The 23,162-nt window shown below is 45.9% G+C and overlaps 2 non-coding genes across 2 annotated transcripts; one reads left to right on the forward strand and one right to left on the reverse strand.

Annotated features, from left to right (window-relative positions):
* Window positions 1-11,738: 11,738 nt before the first annotated feature.
* Window positions 11,739-11,854, reverse strand: LOC123464143. The gene has a single exon (XR_006639385.1). It is a non-coding gene; the product is annotated as a U5 spliceosomal RNA (small nuclear RNA).
* Window positions 11,855-16,173: 4,319 nt separating this feature from the next.
* LOC123464144 lies at window positions 16,174-16,289 on the forward strand. Its single transcript, XR_006639386.1, has one exon. It is a non-coding gene; the product is annotated as a U5 spliceosomal RNA (small nuclear RNA).
* The last annotated feature ends 6,873 nt before the right edge of the window (window positions 16,290-23,162 follow it).

The raw sequence follows: 23,162 nt of genomic DNA on the forward strand, positions 1-23,162 counted from the left end.
GGCCCGCCCCGGCTCCTCGCTGCTGGGGGAACGAACGGCACGGACGGCGCCCCGGGGTGCGGGGCGAGCCACCCTCACCCGCTCACTGCAGCCCCGGGCACCCTCCTGTGACCCCTGTGGCTTTGGGGTTTTGTTTTGTTTTTGGGTTTTTTTTTTTTTGGTTTTTTTTTTTTTTTGGGTTTTTCTAGGTAGGGTCTCACTCTGGCTCAGGCTGACCTGGAACGCACTATGGAGTCTCAGGGTGGCCTCGAACTCACGGCGATCCTCCTACCTCTGCCTCCCGAGTGCTGGGATTAAAGGCGTGCGCCACCACGCCCGGCTACCCCGGGAATTTACTATGGAGTCTCAGGGTGGCCTCGAACTCACGGCGATCCTCCTGCCTCTGCACCCCCCCCCCATCGTGGTCTTCACCTGGGGAATTTCCTACTCTCGTTTCCTTCTTTTTTTTTTTCTTCCTCCCTTTAGCAGCCCAGGATGATCTGAAATTTTACTATGTCTCTCTGGCTGGCCTCGAGCTCACAGCGAACCCACCCACCTCTGCCTCCTGAGGGGCTTAGCACCGCCACGCCCGGCTGGGTTGTTAACTTCTCGAGTGGACCGGTTCCCTCGGAAACACATGGGCTGTGCGTGGAAAGACAGGGATACTGAATACCCAGGGAAACAGGCTCAGGGCGGTTGTGGTAGGTTAAGTTGCTGCAGCCAGACTGAAACCAAAATCCTGGAGCTGGCGAGGTGGCTTAGCGGTTAAGGCACTTGCCTGTAAAGCTAAAAAGGACCCAGGTTCAATCCCCAGGACCCACATAAGTCAGCTGCACAAGGTAGTGCATGCATCTGGAGTTCGTTTGCAGCGGCTAGAGGCCCTGGCATACCCATTCTTTCTCTCTCTCTCTCTCTCTCAAATAAATAAAAAGAAGGAAAAAAAAAAAACACTAAAAATCTTATTCAGCCTCACAGCTTTCAAAGTTCTCTGAATTGCCCGAATATCTGACCTCAAATGCCCCCAAGATCCTCTTTTGAAGGCTTCGGACAGGAGGACAGACAAGGCAAGAGGACAGAGGGGAACAGTGGTCTAACCTCACAGAAGGGGGAAACTGGTCTCCCATCCCCGTCACACTGAGGATGTCACTAAGGAAAACTATCATCTTCGTGGTCATACAGAAATCTAAACACACAAGCCTTAGTGCTGAATTACCAGACAAGATGTCCTCTTAAAAACTACACAGGGGGTATAGCCAGGTGTGGTGGTGCATGCCTTTAATCCCAGCACTGAGGAGGCAGAGGTAGGTGGATTGCTATGAGTTCAAGGCCACCCAGAGACTCCATAGTGAATTCCAGGTCAGCCTGAGGCTAGAGCAAGACCCTACTTTGGGGAAAAAAAAAAAAAAAAAACTACAAAGGGGTTTGGGAAGGTGGTGGCTCAGCGGCTAAAGGTGCATGCTAGCCAAGCCTGACAATTTGGGTTCGATTCCCCAGTACCCATGTGAAGCCAGATGTACAGAGCGGGTGGTGTATGTGTGGGGAGTTCAGTCTGGAGTTCCTTTGCAGCAGCAGGAGGCCCTGGCATACCCATTCTCTCTCTCTTTAAAAAGTTGAAGAAAAAAAAAAAAAAAACATACGCATAGCTGGCCTATAATCTCAGCATCCAGGACCCTGAAGTAGGAGAATCAATGAAAGTTCCAGGCCATGGCTGGGCTGAAAATGATAACCTGCCTCAAACAGACACACACACACCCCATTATATGGTTTTTCAGGATGATATCCCCAGGCCCTAAGGAGCTTCCCAGGCTCAGGCCAAGCAATGTATTCAGGCTTCTCCCAGGAGGTCACAGCATATCTCTGCTTGTCATGTGGTCTGGCCTGGTCTAGAACTACCAAAAAGTGGTTCTAAGAGCCTTATGGCTCTCATAAAGTCCCTAGTACCCCCAAATCCTAAGGGCCTCATGGGGCACAGGAACTCTCAGGTGACTGCTGAAACTCAAATCCCAGAAAGTCAGAGCTATAACTGGGGAGCTCTCAAGAAAGCCATGTCTTGGGCTAGAGGGATGGCTTAGCAGTCAAAGCATTTGTCTGCAAAGCCAAAGGACCCAGGTTTGATTCCCCAGGACCCACATTAGTCAGATGCACAAGGGGCCGCATGCGTCTGGAGTTCGTTTGCTGTGGCTGGAGGCCCTGGTGCACCCATTCTCTTTCTCTCTCTCTCTCTCTCTGTCTCTCTCTGTGTGTCAAATAAATAGCTAAATAAAAATAAAATACTTTAGCCAGGTGTAGTGGCACACACTTTTAATCCCAGCACTCAGGAGGCAGAGGTAGGAGGATCACCATGAGTTCAAGGCCACCCTGAGACTACATAGTGAATTCCAGGTCAGCCTGGGCTAGAGTGATATCCTACCTTGAAAAACCAAACACATAAAATAATAAAATAAAGTATTTAAAACTACATTAAAAAAAAAAGCCACATCTTGTTCCACGTCTTCTTCACCCAAGACATTAGACAAAAGCCACTGTCTCAAACCTCCTTGGCCTCAGACATTGTTGGTTAGGTGAACACATAAAATTTTCTTCTCTCAATGTTTTTTTTCTCATAGTTAATACATACCACAGGAGCCGGGCGTGGTGGCGCACGCCTTTAATCCCAGCACTCGGGAGGCAGAGGTAGGATCGCCGTGAGTTCGAGGCCACCCTGAGACTACATAGTGAATTCCAGGTCAGCCTGAGCCAGAGTGAGACCCTGCCTCGAAAAACCAAAAAAAAAAAAACATACCACAGGAGAGAGATGTCTAAGGGCCTGAGGATCCAACCAGCAGGCTCTAGAAGAGGTAGAGAGCAATCTAGATTGGACCTACGGCCTCATGCGTACTACCCAAACACTCTACCATTGAGCTATATATCCAGCCCTATATTTTAAGTTTCTATAAGGCATTTTTAAAAAAACTTTTTTGTTCATTTTTATTTATTTATTTGAGAGTGACAGACAGAGAAAGAGGCAGATACAGAGACAGAATGGGCAAGCCAGGGCATCCAGCCACTGCAAATGAACTCCAGACGCGTGCGCCCCCTTGTGCATCTGACTAACATGGGTCCTGGGGAATCAGGCCTAGGATCGGGGTCCTTAGGCTTCACAGGCAAGCGCTTAACCACTAAGCCTTTTTTCCAGCCCTATAAGGTATTTTTTAAAAATAATTTATTTGCAGCCAGGCATGGTGGTGCATGCCTTTAATCCCAGCACTCAGGAGGTAAAGGTAGGATCTCCATAAGTTTGAAGCCACCCTGAGACTACATAGTGAATTCCAGGTCAGCCTGGGCTACAGCAAGACTCCTACCTCAAAGAAACAAAACAAACAAAATTATTTGCAAGGAGAAAGGCAGAGAGAATGGATGCGCCAGAGCCTCTAGCTACTGCAAACAACTCCAGATGCAAGCACCATTTTGTGCATCTGGCTTTAGGTGGGTACTGGGAGATCGAAGTCAGCTTGTTAAGCTTTGCAGGCAAGTGCCTTAACTGCTGAGCCACCTCTCCAGCCCCTGTTAAACTAATCTTGTTTATCATTTCTGTTCTCTTAATTTATTTTTATGAATCTGAATTTCCATTTGGAGACATTGCTGTAGCCCAGAACAGCTTTGTTTTTTTTTTCAGTGTTTTTTTCGAGGTAGGGTCTCACTCTAGCTCAGGCTGACCTGGAATTCACTATGTAGTCTCAGGGTGGCCTCGAACTCATAGCGATCCTCCTACCTCTGCCTCCCAAGTGCTGGGATTAAAGGCGCGCACCACCACACCCCCAGCTGGCAAATATATTTCTATATGTGATAATTCAACAGTGCTTTATTGATTGATTAGTGCTGGGAACTGAACCCAGGGCCTCCTGCTTCTGAGCCTTATCTCTAATTTTTTTAGGTATTTTATTCATTTGCAAGGAGAGAGAGAATGAGCATGCCAGGACCTTCTGCCATTGCAAACGAATTCCAGAAACATATGCCATTTTGTGTATTTGTCTTTTTATGGATGCTGGGGAGTCAAACTCTGGCCATCAGGCTTTGCAAGCAAGTGCCTTTAACCACTGAGCCATTTCTCCAGCCCATCTGAGCCCTATCTCTGAGCCATATCCCCAGCCCACTTCGGATTTTTTGAAAGGTAAATTTCAGTTTGTTTGTTTGTTTTCTGGAATTCATCATGTAGTCTCAGGGTGGCTTTGAACTCACGGTGATCCTCCTACCTCTGCCTCCTGAGTGCTGGGATTAAAGGTGTGCGCCACCATGCCCAGCTAATTTCAGTTTTTATTGATCTGAAAATTCTTTTATTCTGTTACAGTCAGGTTCACATTGCTGGCAGAAATCACCCAACCAAGAGCAGCCTTTTGAGGGGAAAAAAGGGTTTGTTTTGGCTTACAGACTCGAGGGGAAGCTTCATGATGGCAGGGAAAACGATGGCATGAGCAGAGAGTGGTCATCACCCCCGGCCAATATCAGGTGGACAATAGCAACAGTAGAGTATGCCAAACACTGGCAAGAGGAAACTGGCTATAACACCCATAAGCCCACCCCAACCTCCAGGAGGCTTCAATTTCCAATTGCCATTAGCTAGGGAGACTAGCATTCAGAATACCTAAGTTAATGGGGGACACTTGAATCAAACCACCATAGATATTGAAAGGTTTTCTGGATATGAATTCCAGCTGCGAATTTTTTTCTTAGCACATCATACTGTCTCCTGCTCTCTGGTCTCCATGGTTTCTGCTGGGAGGTCAGCTGTAAATTTCACGTGGGTTGACTCATGACAAGTTGTTTTACTCTTGTTCCCTTTAAGAGTCCTCTTTGCCTTCCGCCTTTGGTCTGCCTTTTTATGATCTCTGCATTCATTGTGCCTCCTGGAACTGTAGAGGATCACTTTTTGTCAAATCTGGGAGATTTTCAGCACATCCTCTCCTGTTTCTCTCCCTCCCCCCATCTCCTTACTATGTAACCCAGAACAAAAGAAAATAATAATCTCTCTTCTTCTTGAATTTGTTGATTGATGTGACATTGTCCTTAGACAATCCTTTTCTTCTTTAATCGTAGTTCTTTGGTTTCTTAAATGTATGTATAATGGCTACTTTGAAGGCTATATCTGTTAGATGTGACATCTGGGCATGGTCACAGGAAATTTCTATTGCCTGCTTTTTTTCAGCATATAAATTATAATTTCCTGTTTTTTATATTTTTATTTATTTATTTATTTATTTATTTATTTATTTATTTATCTGAGAGAGAGAGAGAATGGGCACACCAGGACCTCCAGCCACTGCAAACAAACTCCAGATGCGTGTGCCACACTGTGTATCTGGCTTTATGTGGGTACTGGATATGCTGTTGTTTTCAACAATGGCCCCAAGCACAAATTGCTCCATAAATTAAATCAATCAGTGATAAAAATGATTCCCTAGATCCATGTTGAGATATGTCAACTCCAGCTGTTTCTTTCCCCAGCAAACCACCCAGCTTGTCAGTTAGCCCATAAGACCAATAAACACCAGTCTCTTCCCAGCTGTTCATTACCAACCTTCAGTATTGAACTTGCTAGAGATTAAAGCCAAAGGGCTGGAGAGATTGCTCAGTGGTTAGGCACTTGCCTGTAAAGCCTAAGGACCCAGGTTTAATTCCCCAGTACCCGCGTAAAGCCAGATGCTCTGGGTAGTGCATTCATCTGGAAGTTTGCTTGCAGTGGCTAGTGACCGCAGTGTGCCCGTTTTTAGATCTCTCTCTCTCACACACTCTCTCTCTCTCTCTCTCTCTCTCTCTCTGTCTCCCGCTCCCTCTTTCTCAAATAATTGAATGACACAAGATTAAAACCAGAGCCTCTCCATAAAGGGCATGTGCTTTACCACTGAGCCATACTCCCAGCCCAGCCTCTGGTTTTCAGGAAGCCCTACTGCAAATGAAGTCTGTTCCTTTGTTGGGGGGGGGGGATTAAGCATCTCTTCCAGGTTAAAGTCTCTGTCTGAGTCAGGCCGTGGAGCTGGGAGGTGGGGACAATAATAACCTTCTTTCTGAGTGACACTCCTGCTCAATAAGCAATTTGCTGGGGTAATTGCTTCTCTGCTCCTGCCTGACTCAGCAATACTGTGTCCAGGGTAGAGCTATAAGTGGGGGCTGGGCAGAAGAAGGGAGCCCCCATGTCCTGCATATCTCAGAACCGAACCTCGACAACAGGCAAGCTGGAAGCAAAGTGAGAAAGGGAAATGGCCTGGCCAGCCCAGGAGACTGGAGCTGGGGTGAGGTAGGCCCGGGTTGTCAGCTTTCTAGCATGAGGTGTAGTTTGTCTCACTTGGTTGGAGGGGTTGGGGAACATTCCTGTTCAAATATTGCAGATTCCTGATCCTCCTGCCGCCACCTATCTAGCGCTGGGACTACAGGGGTCCATCTCCTTCCTAAGCCTGGCTTCTTTACTATGTCCTTTTTTTTTTTATTGCCCAGGTTGTGTCTCAGTATAGTCCAAGCTGACGTAGAATTCACCCTGTAGCTCCAGGATGACTCAAACTCATAGCAATCTGCCTACCTCTATCTCCTGAGTGCTGGGATTAAAGGTGTGCACCACCACACCTTTTTATAAAAAATGTGTGTTTTAAAAAAAATATTTATTTATTTATGAGGCAGAATGGGGGCTGGAAAGATGGCTTAGTAGTTAAGGTAGTTGCCTGAGAAACTCAAGGGCTCAGGTTCAATTCTCCAGGTCCCACATCAACCAGATACAGAAGGTGGCGCATGTATCTAGAGTCCACTCGCAGTGTCTGGAGGCCCTGGCATGCCTATTCTCTCTCTCTCTCTCTCTCTCTAATAAATAAATAACTAAAAATAAATCTTAAAAGGAGAGAGAAAGAGAGAATGGGCTCTGCAGGAACTCCAGCCACTGTAAACTCCAGACACATGTGCCAACAACCTTGTACATCTGGCTTCCATGGGAATAGGGAATGGAACCTGGGTCTTTGCAGGCAAGTGTCTTAACCACTAAGCCATCTCTCCAGCCCTGTTTCTTTTTTCTTTCTCTCTCTCTCTCTCTCTCTTTTCTTGAGATAGGGTCTCACTCTAGCACTTAGTCTCAGGGTGGTCTCTAACTCACAGAGATCCTCCTACCTCTGCCTCCCAAGTACTAGGATTAAAGGCATGCACCACCACACCTGGCTCCAGTCTAAGACTCGGTCTCTCTCAGTAGCCCAGAGTGGCTTAGAATTCACTGTTAGCCCAGGGTAGTCCAGAACTTGAAGCAATCCTCCTGCTTCAGCCTCTTAAGTGCAGCAATTACAAACACGAACCTTCATGCCCTGCTTTTACTAGCTTTTTTTTTTTTTTTTTTTTTTTTGTAGAGTCTCGCTCTAGCCCAGGGTAGCCTGGAAGTCACAATGTATTCTTAGGATGGTCTCAAATTCACAGAGATCCTATCTCTGCTTCCTGAGTGCTGGGATTAAAGGTGTGCACCTGGCTAAAAATAATTTGAAAAAAGAAACTAGCAGGGCATGGTGGTGTATGCCTTTAATCCCAGCACTCAAGGAGGCAGAAGTAGGAGGATAGCCATGAGTTCGAGGCCACCCTGAGACTACATTGTGATTTCCAGGTCAGCATGAGCTAGAATGAGACCCTGCCTTGAAACACCCTCCCCAATAAGAAGATTTGTGTGTGTGTATGGGGGGGGGGGGAGGCTTTAACCCCAGCACTCTGGGAGGCAGAGGTAGGAGGATCACTGTGAGTTCCAGGCCAGCCTGAAACTATAGAATGGGTTCCAAGTCAGGATGGGCTAGAATGAAACCCTACCATGAAAATAAAAAAATTAAAGAAAAAAAAAAAAGACATTAAGCTGTGCATGACAGTGTAGAGCCTGTGATCCTAATAACTGGGAGGTGGGGACAAGTGGACAAGCACGTGAAGAGTTCAAAGCCAGTCTCTGGTACATAGCAGCCTGAGGCCAGCATGGGTTTGTGAGATCCTGTCTCAAAACCAAAAGCAAAACGCTTTAAAGGCACAATGTAAGAATAGTCTAATTATACATATAAACATAGAGGCAAAAGTACTAAATTAAACAGAAAATTTGAATGCAGTAATGTTTTTACTAATATATCACAATTATATATAGTAAAAAAAGATCAAGCCAGGGATGGTGGCACACGCCTTTAATCCCAGCACTTGGGAGGCAGAGGTAGGAGGGCTGCAGTGAGTTCAAGGCCACCCTGAGACTACATAGTGAATTCTAGGTCAGCCTGAGCTAGAGGGAGACCCTACCTCGAAAGAAAAAAGAAAAGAAAAAGAAGCAAACAAATTATATATGTATATATATATATACATATATATATACACATACACACAAACATACATACACACATACATACATATCACTGTCACTCCTTGAGTGTTGCTCTGCATAGTAACCTCCTTCCAAAGAATGTCATATGATGGGGAAGTAGAGTGACTACAATGGAGAAAACTGTGGCAGGGGATCAATATTGTCAATAATGATGCATGTTTGTGTTTGTGACCTTGGTAGGAGATAATGAAAATGACAGTTTACCTCTTTGTTTCTCCTCTCAAAAACATTATCACAGTTAAATCATGAGAGAAAGATTAGGACTTGGTATATAGCTCAGAGGTAGAGTTTGTACAACATGTGAGGGGCCCTGAGTTCAATTTCCAGTGCCACAAAAAGAAAAATAAAAGAAATGAAATGAAATGAAATGAAAAACAGACAAACAGGCATGGTGACTCACTCCTGTGATCCAAGCACTTGGTAGGCTGAGGCAGGAAGATCCTTGTGAGTTCAAGTCCAGCCTGGTCCATATATACATTCTACGCCAGCCAGGGTTACATAGTGAGACTCTGTCACAAGAGACAAATAATAGTAATAATAAACAAATTCCAAGAGATATTCTCTTTTCTGTTTGTTTTCGGGGGGGGGTTCGAGGTGGGGTCTCACTGTAGCCCAGGCTGACCTGGAACTCATTGTGTACCATAGGTAGGCCTCAAACTCACTGTGATCCTTCTTCCTCAGCCTCCTGAGTGCTGGGACTAAGGGCTCCCAATAGACATTCCACAAACACTCTGACCAATATTTTTCACAACTACCAAGATGATGAAACAAGACAAGTCTGAAAAACAGTCGCAGCCCACAGGAACCGGGTGAAGCCTGAACTAAACACTATGTGGGATCCTGAATAGGATCCTGGAAAAAGGATGCTAGACAAAAGTAAGAAAATTTGGGGTTGGGGAGATGGCTCAGTGCTTAAAAGCACTTGCTTGCAAAACCTGATGGCTCAGGTTGGATTCCCCAGTACTCATATAAAGCCAGATGCAAAAAGTGGCGCATGCATCTGGAGTTCATTTGCAATGGCAAAAGGCCTTGGCATGCCTAAGGACCCAGGTTCACTTCCCCAGTACCCACATAAACCTGATGCATAGGTGGCGCATGCATCTGGAGTTCATTTGCAGTGGCTGGAGGCCATAGTGCACCCATTCATTCTCTGCCCGTGTCCTTCCCTCAAATAAATAAATAGTAACATATATTTTTTTAAAAATTGGAAAAAAGCCGGGCGTGGTAGTGCAGGCCTGTAACCCCAGCACTCACACAAGTGTTAACAACAGCAAACAGGGCTTATTTGCTTAACACCAGAAGCTATGCGAGCACTCTCTAGAAGCATCCAGTAGAACCAACAATCTTCTAGAACTTTGAAGGGGTGTAAAGTTGCTGAATGCGAAAACAGTAAGTAAAACTCAGCTGTAATATATACCAGCAATGACATTACAAACTGTATTTAAAATTCAGGGCTGGAGAGATGGCTTAGTGGTTAAGGTGCTTGTCTGCAAAGCCAAAGAACCCAGGTTTAATTCCCCAGGACCCATGTAAGCCAGATGCACATGGTGGCGCACGTGTCTGGAGTTTGATTGCAGGGCTGGAGGCCCTGATGCATGACCCCTCCCCACCACTTCTGTCTCTTTGTTTCTCTCTAATAAATAAATGATAAAAAATATATATTTTAAAATAAATAAAATAAAAATCCAATGCCAACCTAGGTCCTTTGTCTTTGCAGGAAAGTGCTCCAGCTGCTATGCAATCTCTAGTCCTAGAAATCTCATTTAATTAGAATGTGCAGAGGGGCACATACCTTTAATCTCATCAGAAGCAGCAGGATTACCGTGTGCTCAAGGCCACTTTGAGACTCCATAGTGAATGTCCTGTCAGAGCGAAACCCTCCCCCAAAAAACAAAATAAAAAAACCTCTAGCTCTTCTGTATACTTAAAAGCAATTGTGATAACCTGACTCACGAGCATGCAGAGAGCCGAACGTGACGGGACACGCCATTAGCCCCAGGATTTAGGAGGAAGAGGTAGGTGGATAGCTGTCAGTTCGAGGACAAACTGAGGTTATATAGCGAGTTCCAGGTCAACCTGGACTAGAGTAAGGTTCTATTAACAAAAGAAATCAATAAGTAGATAGAAAGAAATTTTAGGGTAAAATACTACCTGCCAGTTTATTGCTATGTTTTTCTTCTTTTAGAGAATAAAGGCATAGCTGTTACATTTTCGTTGCTCTACTTTTTTTTTTTTTTTTTTTTTTTTTTTTTTTTTTTTTTTTGTGGTGGTGCACGTCTTTTTTTTTTTTTTTTTTTTAATTTTTATTAACATTTTCCATGATTATAAAATATATCCCATGGTAATTCCCTCCCTCCCCACCCCCACACTTTCCCGTTTGAAATTCCATTCTCAATCATATTACCTCCCCATTACAATCATTGTAATTACATATATACAATATCAACCTATTAAGTATCCTCCTCCCTTCCTTTCTCCACCCTTTATGTCTCCTTTTCAACTTACTGGCCTCTGCTACTAAGTATTTTCATTCTCACACAGAAGCCCAGTCATCTGTAGCTAGGATCCCCATATGAGGGAGAACATGTGGCGCTTGGCTTTCTGGGCCTGGGTTACCTCACTTAGTATAATACTTTCCAGGTCCATCCATTTTTCTGCAAATTTCATAACTTCATTTTTCTTTACCGCTGAGTAGAACTCCATTGTATAAATGTACCACATCTTCATTATCCACTCATCTGTTGAGGGACATCTAGGCTGGTTCCATTTCCCAGCTATTATAAATTGAGCAGCAATAAACATGGTTGAGCATGTACTTCTAAGGAAATGAGATGAGTCCTTTGGATATATGCCTAGGAGTGCTATAGCTGGGTCATATGGTAGATCAATCTCTAGCTGCTTTAGGAACCTCCACACTGTTTTCCACAATGGCTGGACCAGATTGCATTCCCACCAGCAGTGCAGAAGGGTTCCTTTTTTTCCACATCCCCGCCAACATTTATGATCATTTGTTTTCATGATGGTGGCCAATCTGACAGGAGTGAGATGGAATCTCAATGTAGTTTTAATCTGCATTTCCCTGATGACTAGTGACGTAGAACATTTTTTTAGGTGCTTATATGCCATTCGTATTTCTTCCTTTGAGAACTCTCTATTTAGCTCCTTAGCCCATTTTTTGATTGGCCTGTTTGATTCCTTATTAGTTAACTTTTTGAGTTCTTTGTATATCCTAGATATTAATCCTTTATCAGATATATAGCTGGCGAAGATTTTTTCCCATTCTGTAGGTTGCCTCTTTGCTTTTTTCACTGTGTCCTTTGCGGTGCAAAATCTTTGTAATTTCATTAGGTCCCAGTGGTTAATCTGTGGCTTTATTGCCTGTCGTTGCTCTACTTTTGAAACCAGAATGAGTAGCCTTGCCAACACAAGGCCTCAAAAAATTGGTTTAAGACTCAGAGTTGTTCCTCTCCACGGAAATCTTTAGTAAAAGGCGAAAGATTTATGCGATCTGAAGAGAAACCAGAGTATACCATCCCCGGCTGTCCTATGCACCTCGGGTAAGGGGAAACTCTTGATCACTGATGGTGACGCCTCGTTTAGGGAGTTACACTATCTAAAGATGTTTATCCCGTGAGCTACTTAAACAGAACTTCATGCTTTTATATTTTCTACCAGCGCCTAAGTCTTATTTCCATGCGAACGCGTGCATTATTCGCGGTGCATTGTGGGTATGCAAATCAGCGCTGACTCGTCACCCGGGGGACGCGGGCTCTTTGGCGCCACCTGCAGGAGGGAGGAGAGGAGGCTCCGCTCCCTGCCGGCTAGAGTATGCCAGTAGCTGGGAAGGGAAAGCTCCAGGCCCTGGGCAGTGAAGGCGCTGGCCTTTGCTTTTTGCTTCAGTTAGGAGACCGAGGGTTTCATTGCTTTTTTCCAAACTCTGCATACTTTGTGCGACATCCCGAAAATGGAAGAGTTGTTTTATTTTGAGACATGATCTCACCCAGGCTGGCTTGAACTCATAAAGATCCTCCTGCCTCAGCTTCCTGATTACTGGGATAATAGGTTATATTGTTATAGAGTTATGAGCCTCACCAGGCTCAAACAGCATCTATATATGCGTACATACATACATATATAAATTTATCTCTCTACTCGTGTGGGGCGGGGCACCAAGGTCGCTTGCCACCGCAAACAAAGGCCAGATGCGTGCCCCGCTTTGCTGCTTCTAGCTTTACATGGGTGGCTTGTGAGTCCAACCCAACTGGCAGGCTTTAAGCCCTGAATCATCTCCCTAAGGTAGGAGGATCGCCGTGAGTTCGAGGCCACCCTGAGACTACATAGTGAATTCCAGGTCAGCCTGGGCTAGAGTGAGACCCTTCTTCAAAAAACCAAAAGAAAACAAAACGGTGGGATGGAACATTTTCACTGTAAAACTGTTAATGTAGTGTAACTATTTTACCGTAAGGACTTTTTTTTTTTTTGGTTTGTCCAGGTAGGGTTTCACTGTGGCCCAGGCTGACCTGGAATTAACTATGGCGTCTCAGGGTGGCCTCAAACTCACTGCGATCTTCCTAAATCTGCCTCCCGAGTACAGGGATTAAAGAAAGACATGAGCCACCATGCCCGGCTGGTGTTTTATATCTTAATTTTTGTCTATTTTGTTTTTTCAAGGCAGGATCTCACTCTTGCCCATGCTGACCGGGAACTCTCAGTGTTTGTATTAGGTTCTGGGAGGAAGTGGGAAACACAAGCTCATGGCAGTGACCGCAGCATTCAGGAGGCTGAAACACAAGGAACAGGTGTTCGAGGGAAGCGTGTACTACACAGAGAGACCTATTTTTCTTTTCTATTTTTTAAAAATTGTATTTTACATATTTGAGAAAAAGAGAGAATGGGCGCGCCAGGGCCTCCAGCCAATGCCAACAAACTCCAGATGCGTGTGCCCCCTTGTGCATCTGGCTAACGTGGGTCCTGGGGAATTGGACCAGGATCCTTTGGCTTTGTGGGGAAACGCCTTAACCGCTAAGCTATCTCACCAACCCCTTATTCTTTTTTTTTTTTTTAATAATTTTTTATTGAAGACTTCCATAATTATAAACAGTATCCCATGGTAATTCCCTTCCTCCCCCCACCTTCCCCTTTGAAACTCCATTCTCCATCATATCCCCTCCCCCTCTCAGTCAGTCTCTCTTTTATTTTGATGTCATCATCTTTCCTTCCTATTAAGATGGTCTTGTGTAGGTAGTGTCAGGCACTGTGAGGTCATGGATATCCAGGCCATTTTGTGTCTGGAGGAGCACGTTGTAAGGAGTCCTACCCTTCCTTTGGCTCTTCCATTCTTTCTGCCACCTCTTCCGCAATGGACCCTAAGCCTTGGAAGTTGTGAGAGGGATATTTCAGTGCTAAGCACCCCTCTGTCACTTCTTCTCAGCACCATGGTGCCTCCTGAGTGATCCCAAGGTCACTGCCATCTGAAAAGAGAAGGTTCTCTAGCCAAAAGTGAGAGTAGCATTAATATATGGGTATGAACATTAAGAGAAGTGCTTACTGGGCAGATTGGTGAGCCTAGTTTATACTTTTAGCCAGACAGCAGCAGACATTACACCCCCTAGGGCTCATGACTACCCCTGTTGTAGGTTTTCAGTATAGGGGATGTATTGCCTCCCATGGAGTGGGCCTCCAATCAAATTAGAGGGCTGTTATTTTCCCCATAGCAGACGTGCCACTGTTGCACCCATTGGCTCATTTAAGCTTGCAGTGTCCACTGTTGGTTATCTTCACTGGTGATTTCTCTCTCTCCCATTGAACTGCACACATCATGGCTTTTTCCAGCTTTCTGTCAGCTGGTCTACAAGGAGGAGGTTTTCAGCTCAGTTCCAGCAGTCCAACCTTTTATTCTTTTTTTAAAAAAATATTTTATTTTTATTTATTTACTTGAGAGAGAGAGAGATACAGAAATAGGCAGGTAGACAGAGAGAATGGCACGCCAGGGCCTCTAGCCATTGCAAACGAACTCCAGACGCATGCGCCCCCTTGTGCATCTGGCTAACGTGGGTCCTGGGGAACCGAGCCTTGAACCAGGGTCCTTAGGCTTCACAGGCAAGCGCTTAACTGCTAAACCATCTCTCCAGCCCAACAACCTTTTATTCTTAAAAGGCAAAGCAAGAGCTGAGTTCCTTTCATAGCAAAAGTCCCAATAGGCTGGTAGGAGATCAAAAACCACACTTTTTTTTTTTTTTAATGTTCAGGGTGTGGAGACAGCAAGAAGGGTAGGAAACTGTAGCAAATTTCAATTTCAAGCTGGATGCTGCTAGGAGTTCTTAACCAGCAAAGACGCATAGTATTCTACAGTGGTAAGCCGCAATGCAACGTTGACAAGTACAATCACAAGACTCTTGCGTCTGACACTCAGATAGAGAAAAGAAAACTGAGCAACACCCAGCCCTCCCGGCCACACTTCTCGCTCCCACTAAACAGAGGAACCACTGTCCTGAATTTGTTGTCCAGTAGTTATTTGCTGCTTCCTTTTGCTTTTTTTTTTTCTTTTTGGTTTTTCGAGGTAGGGTCTCACTCTGGTCCAGGCTGACCTGGAATTCACTATGTAGTCTCAGGCTGGCCTTGAATTAATGGTGATGGTCCTCCTACCTCTACCTCCCAAGTGCTGGGATTAAAGGCACATGCCACTACACCCTGATTGCTGCTTCCTTTTTAAATTAACTGCAGTTAAAAAAAAAAAAAAAAAAAAGGTTGGAGCATTACTGAGAGTTCAAGGCCAACCTGAAACTACATAGTGAATTCCAGGTCAGCCTGGACCAGAGTGAGACCCTACGTCAGAAAACAAAAACATATATAACCTACTTCGAAACTCCCACCCCCCTCAAAAAAAAGGGCTAGAGTGATGGCTTAGCCCTTAAGGCACTTGCCTGTGAAGACCCTGGTTCGACTCCCTAAAACTCACGTATGTCAGATGCACAAAGTAGCTCATGCACCCAGAGTTTGTTTGCAGTGGGTACAGGCCCTGGCACACCCATTCATTCTCTCTCAAATAAATAAATAAATAAACAAAGTTTTTTAAAAAATTGAAAAAAGAAACACCAAAAGATGAGCAGAGAAAGGACCAATCGTGGTCTTTTTTTTATTATTTACTTTTTATTTGACAGAGAAAGAGGGAGAGAGAATGGTGCGCCAGGGCCTCCAGGCACGGCATACAAACTCCAGAGGCATGCACCCCCTTGTGCAGTTGGCTAATGTGAGTCCTGGGGGATCGAACCTGGGTCCTTAGTCTTTGCTGGCAAATGTCTTAACTGCTAAGCCATCCCTTCAGCCCCATGGACTTTTTTTTTTTTTTTTTTTAAGGTGGCGCACGCCTTTAATCCCAGCACTCGGGAGGCTGAGGTAGGAGGATCACCACCGTGAGTTCGAGGCCACCCTGAGACTCCACAGTGAATTCCAGGTCAGCCTGAGCTAGAGTGAAACCACACCTCGAAAAACCAAAACAAACACTCGATAAACCAAAACAAACGAACAGGAAGCAGGGAAGAGCTCGGACCTCCGGGCGCCCCGAGCCAGCTCCCGGCCGCCGCGGGCTGCGGCGCAGAGGCACCGCGCGCATGCGCCCAGGCGGCCGCAAGGCCGAGCTTATTTGCATACCCACCGCGCACTGCGCCCGGAAGCGGTGCATGAGGGCAAATTGAACAATTCACTTCTCCCAACAGTTTGTGAAGATGAAGCGTTGTTTGTAACACGATATGGATGTTCTTGAGGCGGAACAGTCCCGAGGCACCCAGTCATCGTCAGTGAGTTAGGAGTTCCTGCTGCCCGAGGTTTGAACCAGAGGTGCCGCCAGCATACTCTGGTTTCTCTTCAGATCGTATAAATCTTTCGCCTTTTACTAAAGATTTCCGTGGAGAGGAACAACTCTGAGTCTTAAACCAATTTTTTGAGGCCTTGTGTGAGCAAGGCTACTATTTGCCTGTTTAAAGTCAGAAAGTTCCTGTGTGTTTTATTTGGAGTTCACTGTCTTATTTCTGCTGCATCTTTTTCTTATTGCTCTGACATTTATTTCTTTTCATCTGACAGGTAGGGGATAGGAGTAAAGTCTTAACGCTTATTTGCTTATTAACATTATAGTTTTAGTCTAAGCTGAACTGAAATCCACTCCACTGGCCAGGCCCAGTGCTGGATTACAGGCATGAGGTGTCACACCCAGCAGCAAATTTAAGTGGAAGATTTATTTGGAGGGAGAACTCTTTCTAAAGCTCCAAGAATAGTGTCCCAGGATTTAAGGGGACGTGGCAGAATTAGCAGGCGGGAACTCACCAGGAGCCAGGCTGGTGTTAGCAAGAAGTGCACTGTCAAGGTAGTGGTGGAAACAATAAAGCAAAACCAGTCATCGGTCTAAGCATCCAGTCTAGAGAGGAATGGAGGCCTCCTGCAGAGCCTAGGTGCCCAGTAATACAAGGAAGGCAAAAGCAAGCTAGAACCTACAACTGTGCACGTTTTCTTCCTCTCCTCCTCCACCCCCCCCCAAAAAAAAACTCCCCCCACACCCTCAGTGGAATGGAAGCCAAGGAAACATAAGAGCATAAGCTGATATGATATGATATGGCCAATTTGCAGTATGTTCATATAATATTTTTAAGTGCACATAAATGCATTTGTACATTTCTTGCGTGCATGTATACACATATATACACACTTAAACACATGCAGTCACATATACTGTGCAATACTTGCACAGTTGTGATCATACACTCCCATACATATATGTGGTTACTTGTTTTTTGTTGTTGCTGTTGTTTTGGTTTTTTGAGATAGGGTCTCACTCTAGCTCACGCTGACCTGGAATTCACTATGTACTCTCAGTGTGGCCTTGAACTCACAGTGATCCTCCTACCTCTGCCTCCCAAGTGCTGGGATTAAAGGCGTGCGCCACCACGCCCTGTTGTTTTTTGTTTTTTCAAGGTACAGTCTCATTCTAGTCCAGGCTGACCTGGAATTCACTATGTAGTCTCAGGGTTGCCTTGAACTCATGGCCATCCTCCTACCTCTGCCTCCCAAGTACTGAGATTAAAGGTGTGCGCCACCATGCCCGGCTATGCGGCCATTTATAACATTTATAATCCCATGCACTCATATGCACACACATATATATGTATGTGGTGGTTTGATTCAGGTGTCCCCCATAAACTTAGGTGTTCGGAATGCTAGGTCCCCAGCTGATGGCAATTCGGGAATTAAAGCCTCCTGGAGGCAGTGTATTGTTGGGGGCGGGCTTAAGAATGTTATATCCAGCTTCCTCTTGCCAGTGTTTAGCACACTCTCCTGTTGGCCAGGAGGTGATGTCCACCTTCTTCTGATCATGCCCTTTCCCCCTGCCATTATGAAGCTTCACCTCGAGTCTGTAAGCCACAGTAACCCTTTTTTTTTTCCCCCTCAAGCTGCTCTTGGTCGGGTGTTTTCTGCCAGCAATGTGGACCTGACTGCAATTGTGTCCGCGCACTGTTCCAGATGCACTCATGCGCATGCATACACTTACACATGTTCAAGTTGTGTACACACAGAGACATGGGGGGTCCTGGCTCCAATATCACCAGGGCCCCTCTGGGGATGTCCCCCTTCATGAGAGATACAGACTGCAGACTCGGGGGTCTGTAGCTTGTGGCGACTCTCTCCTCAGTGTCCCCCATCTCTCCCTGCTAGATCCAGCACTGGGGCTCCCAGCAAGATTTTCCAGCTGAGTCACGAGGTTCAGATCGCTTTCGTTGGTTTTCAGCAAATTAAAATTTATCTCGCAGGGAGGAAATGAGTCAGTCCCCCCCCCACCACCTTTTTCCCTTCTTAATGGACCCTAATGAAGGAAATGAAACCTGGGAAGGGATCAGAAATCCGATCCACCACTGGCTGGTTCAGAAAGGTCTGGGGACTGCCCGTACCTTCAGAAGGGCAGCTGGGCACAGTATGTTTTATTATATAGTTAACCTTGACCCTTTGGGGTTCAAAGAGAGAGGTTAGTTGGAAATAAATCAATAGTCTGATCTGGTCACTTCAAAGGCTACAGAACCCCACTGGAAAATTTCATGTTGGCTCAGTGTGTAAATTGGAATGGGGTGTGCAATTCTTTTTGAAAGGTAGGAGGAGAGCTTAGGTCTCGAGTTGAAATTAATTGTATATCCGCTTCCTTTAATCAGGCAATCGGGGCCCTTTATCGTATGTCGTGTAGGGAGGTAGGGGGAGGGAGGTCAGGAGAAAGCGCTGTGACCTCTGAGTGATTGCTGAGCTGCGCTTTAGGACAACAGGCAGCGGTTGCTCCAAGTCTTGGGGGGAAAACAGGGTGCAGTTCCTTGTCACACATGTGTAGCGTTGTCCAAGTCTCCAACCCAAAAGCTTCCTGTCCTGTGCTGGGGTTTGATCACCCAGGGCCTCACACATGTAGGCAAGCACTTGACTGTTGGACTACATCCAGCACCCAGCACCCACAGCGCAGAGCACTTACTGAGTGCTTACACTGCACCACATGCCAGGGATTTTTCCCTTTACGTCCTTGTTTGATCCTCATGACAAGCCAATCATTTAAGTCCCACTATTATTCTATCACTGATGAGGGGATTTAGCCTCAGAGGGGTAAAACATTAAGCTGCTTTGAGATTTCTCAGTCTGTTTCAATGTCCCCCAGAGTCATTGCCCTGAAGTTGTTAGAAGGTGAATAGAGGTAAGAGCAGATTTAAAAAAATATATTTATTTATTTATTTAGGTTTTTCAATGTTGTGTTTCATTCTAGCCCAGGCTGACCTGGAATTCACTATGTAGTCCCAGGCTGGCCTCAAACTCACCGCAATCCTCCTACCCCTGCCTCCTAAATGCTGGCATTAAAGGTGTGTGCTACCATGCCTGGCCCATATTTTTTTATACATATTTTAAAATATTTTATTTTTGTTTATTTATTTATTTGACAGAGAAAGAGGGAGAGAGAGAGAATGGGCACTCCAGGGCCTCAAGCCACTGCAGATGAACTCCAGACATGTGCGTTCCCTTGTGCATCTGGCCAACTTGGATCCTGGGGAATTGAACCTGGGTCCTTTGGCTTGACAGGCAAATGCCTTAACCACTAACTCATCCCTCCAGCCCAGATTTTTTTTAAATTTTTTTGTTTATTTTTATTTATTTATTTGAGAGTGACAAGAGAGAGAAGGAGGCAGAGAGAGAGAGAGAGAGAGAGAGAGAGAGAGAGAGAGAATGGGCACGCCAAGGCTTCCAGTCACTGCAAACAAATTCCAGACATGTGTGCCCCCTTGTGCATCTAGCTAACATGCGTCGTGGGGAATCAAGCCTCGAACTGGGGTCCTTAGGCTTCACAGGCAAGCGCTTAACTGCTAAGCCATCTCTCCAGCCCATCCAGCCCAGTTTTTTTAAAAAATATTTTTAAAATTTATTTATTTTAGAGAGAGAGAGAGACAAATAGAGAGAATGGACACATCAGGGCCTCTTGCCACTGTAAACAAACTCCAGACACATGTGCACCTGGCTTTATGTGGTACTAGGTAACCAAACCTGGACCAGTAGGTTTTGCAAATGCCTTTAACCACTGAACCATCTCCCCAGCCCTGTTTCCCCCCTTCACTATTATAGTTTTATTTATTTATTTATTTGAGGGAGAGGCAGAGAGAAAATGGGTGTGCCAGGACCTCTAGCCACTAGAAAGAAGCTCCAGATGTGTGCACCCCCTTGTGCATCTGGCTTACATGGGTCCTGGGGAATCAAAATCAGGTCATTAGGCTTTGCAGGCAAGTGCCTTAACTGCTAAGCCATCTCCAGCCCTTATTTATTAAGAGTCAGGGAGCAAGATGCAGACAGAGGCAGTATGGACCCACTAGGGCCTCCTGCCACGGCAAACCAACTCCAGACACACTAGGAAATCGAACTTGGGCCATGAGCCTTGTCAAGCTAGCACCTTTAATTGCTAAGCCATCTGCCTTGTATGCCCTTTTATACTTCTCCCAGCCCCCCCCCTTTTTTTTTGTTTTTCGAGGTAGGGTCTCCTCACTCTATCCCAGGCTGACCCGGATTCACTATGCAGTCTCTGGGTGGCCTCGAACTCATGGTGATCCTCCTACCTCTGCCTCCCAAGTGCTGGGATAAAAGGCATGCGCCACCACCCAGGCTTCTCTACTCCTTTTTGAAGCTTTCCTTAATAGAGTGCTTCCGCGATCATATTTTCTTCTGCTTTTCCAGTTTGTGGCTGCACCTCATCCAAGAAAGTCTTCTTGTAGTTCCTTGCATTTTTATCTCACAGAGCATGGGGACCTCTTGCAGGGGGCTGAGCATGAATGGGGTGAGGCCTCTGGCCCAATGACTGTAATTCTCATTATTTCCACAAGGTGGCAGCAAACTCCACTGTCACAGCCTCTGTTCCCACGGCAGAGCTGCCAGGCAGGCTGGGACCAGAGGCTTCCTCTGCTCAAGGAAGATCCAGGGAGGCCAGCAAGTTGCAGGGGTCCCTTTCACCTCCTTTTTTGTTTTGCTTTGCTTTTTCGAGGTAGAGTCTCGCTCTAGCCTAGGCTGACCTGGAGTTCACTATGTAGTTTCAGGGTGGCCTCGAATTTACAGCGATCCTCCTACCTCTGCCTCCCAAGTGCTGCGGTTAAAGGCATGCGCCACCGATTCTGGCTTTAAAACATTTTATTTACTTATTTATTTGAGAGAAAGAGGCAGAGAGAGAAAGAGGGAATGGGCATACCAGGACCTCTAGTCAGTGTGAATGAATTCCACCTTGTGCATTTGGCTTACATGGGTAATGGGGAATCGAACCTAGGTCCTTAGTTAAACTTCACTAAGCAAGCGCCTTAAGCACTAAGTCATCTCTCCAGCCCTTGTTATTATTTTTAAATTTTTATTTATTATTTACTTGTAAGCAGAGAAAGAGAGAAAAGAGAGAGAATGTGGGTGTGCCAGGGCCTCCAGCTGCTACAAATGAACCCCAGATGCATGAACCACTTTGTGCATCTGGCTTTACATGGGTACTGGGAAATCAAACCCTGGTGGTTAGGCATTGCGGGCAATCAAGTGCCTTAACCACTAATCCATCTCTCCAGCCCCCTCTGTGTGTGTGTGTGTGTGTGTGTGTGTGTGTGTGTGTGTGTGTGTGGTTGTTTTTAAAACAAGTCCACACGTTCTTTGACCTTTTTTCCATGGTGGCATCTAATTCTTTTGAGTTCTCTGAAGTGTGGTTGGCCTTCACGACAAGCTTGTAATGAATAGATTATAGCAACAGTGCTACTATGTCACCAGGGCAGGTTAGAAATAATGACACAATCCCAGCACTCGGGAGGCAGAGGTAGGAGGATCGCCATGAGTCCGAGGGCACCCTGAGCCTCCATAGTGAATTCCAGGTCAGCCTGGGCCACAGTGCGACCCTACCTTGAAAAACCAAAAAGAAAAATAATAATAATAATGACACATTGGCCACCTGGCTTTCTCTCTCTAGATCCCATCCTTGGAACTCAGCCACCACGCTCCGGGTAAGCCCAGACTTCAGGAAGGTGCCCACATCAAGCACTGGATGTGGGAAGGGAGAGCCTCCAGTGCACAGCCTCACTGCCCCAGCTGATGCGAAGCAGAAGCAGAGCAGAGACAGCCGTGCCAAGGGCAGCTTGGGAGCGAAGCGGGCGCCTTCTTGAAGCACCTTTATAGGGCCTCGGACAGTCGCAACAGCTTCCCAGCCCCGGCTGCTGCCTCATTTTTGCCCCCAAGATGGTCCATGGGGTGGGCAGGAGTGCCAGGGCTCTTTGTCTAGAAACCTCCGGGCTGTGTGTGATCTTGGCATCATCACTACAGCCAGGCCACTCAGCTCAGACACTTATTTTTGCTACTTTTCCCTTTATTTGCTTATTTACACATGTGTGAGTGCCAGGGGCCTCTTTGCTATCACAAAGGAACACCAGATGCTCGTGTCCCTTTCGCATCCAGTTTACTTGGGTGGCTGGCGATTGAACCTGGGTTGGTAGGCTTTGATAGCAAGCATCCTTAATCACTGAGTCATGTTCCCCAGCTTTCCTCAGTGGAGCCTGCCTGCCTCGCTTTGCATTAGCTCAGCTCGGGGCATCACGACGGTTGTGACTAGTGTGTAACGTGCACGTATTTATCGTATTTTTAGGTGGTTTCGTGTGTGTGTGCACTTGCACAAGCGCGTGTGCGTGTGAGTACAGGTGTGGAGTCCACAGGATAACCTCAGGTGTTGTTTCCTCTGGACAGTCATTCATCTGCACACACATCCTCTACTTTCTTTTCTTTTTTAAAATATTTAAAACCAGGCATGGTGGCGCACGCCTTTAATCCCAGCACTCTCGGAAGGCAGAGGTAGGAAGATTGCTATGAGTTGGAGACCACCCTGAGACTATACAGGGAATTCCTGGTCAGCCTGGGCCAAAGTGAGACCCTACCTCAAAAAAAAAAAGAAAACTTTTTTATTTATTTGAGAAAGAGAGAGCTAAAGAAGCAGATAGAGAATGGGTGCATCAGTGCCTCTGCAAACAAACTTCAGATGCATGCACCCACCACCTTGTGCATCTGGTTTAGGTAGGTCCTGGGGAATTGAACCTGAGTCCTTTGGCTTTGCAGGCAAATATCTTAACTACTAATCTGTTAATCCGTCTCTCCAGGTCGCCCCTCCCCCCGCCTTTTTCTTTTTCTTTTTGAGGCCAGTTCTCATTGTAGCCCAGGCTGACCTGGAATTCACAATATTCCTCCAAGCTGGCAACCAACTCATGGCAATCCTCCTTCCTTAGCCTTCCAAGTTGAATGCTGGGACTAAAAGAGTGTGCCACCCCACCTGGCTTTC

Source organism: Jaculus jaculus, chromosome 10 (assembly GCF_020740685.1).
Source record: "Jaculus jaculus isolate mJacJac1 chromosome 10, mJacJac1.mat.Y.cur, whole genome shotgun sequence".
Classification (NCBI taxonomy): domain Eukaryota; kingdom Metazoa; phylum Chordata; class Mammalia; order Rodentia; family Dipodidae; genus Jaculus; species Jaculus jaculus.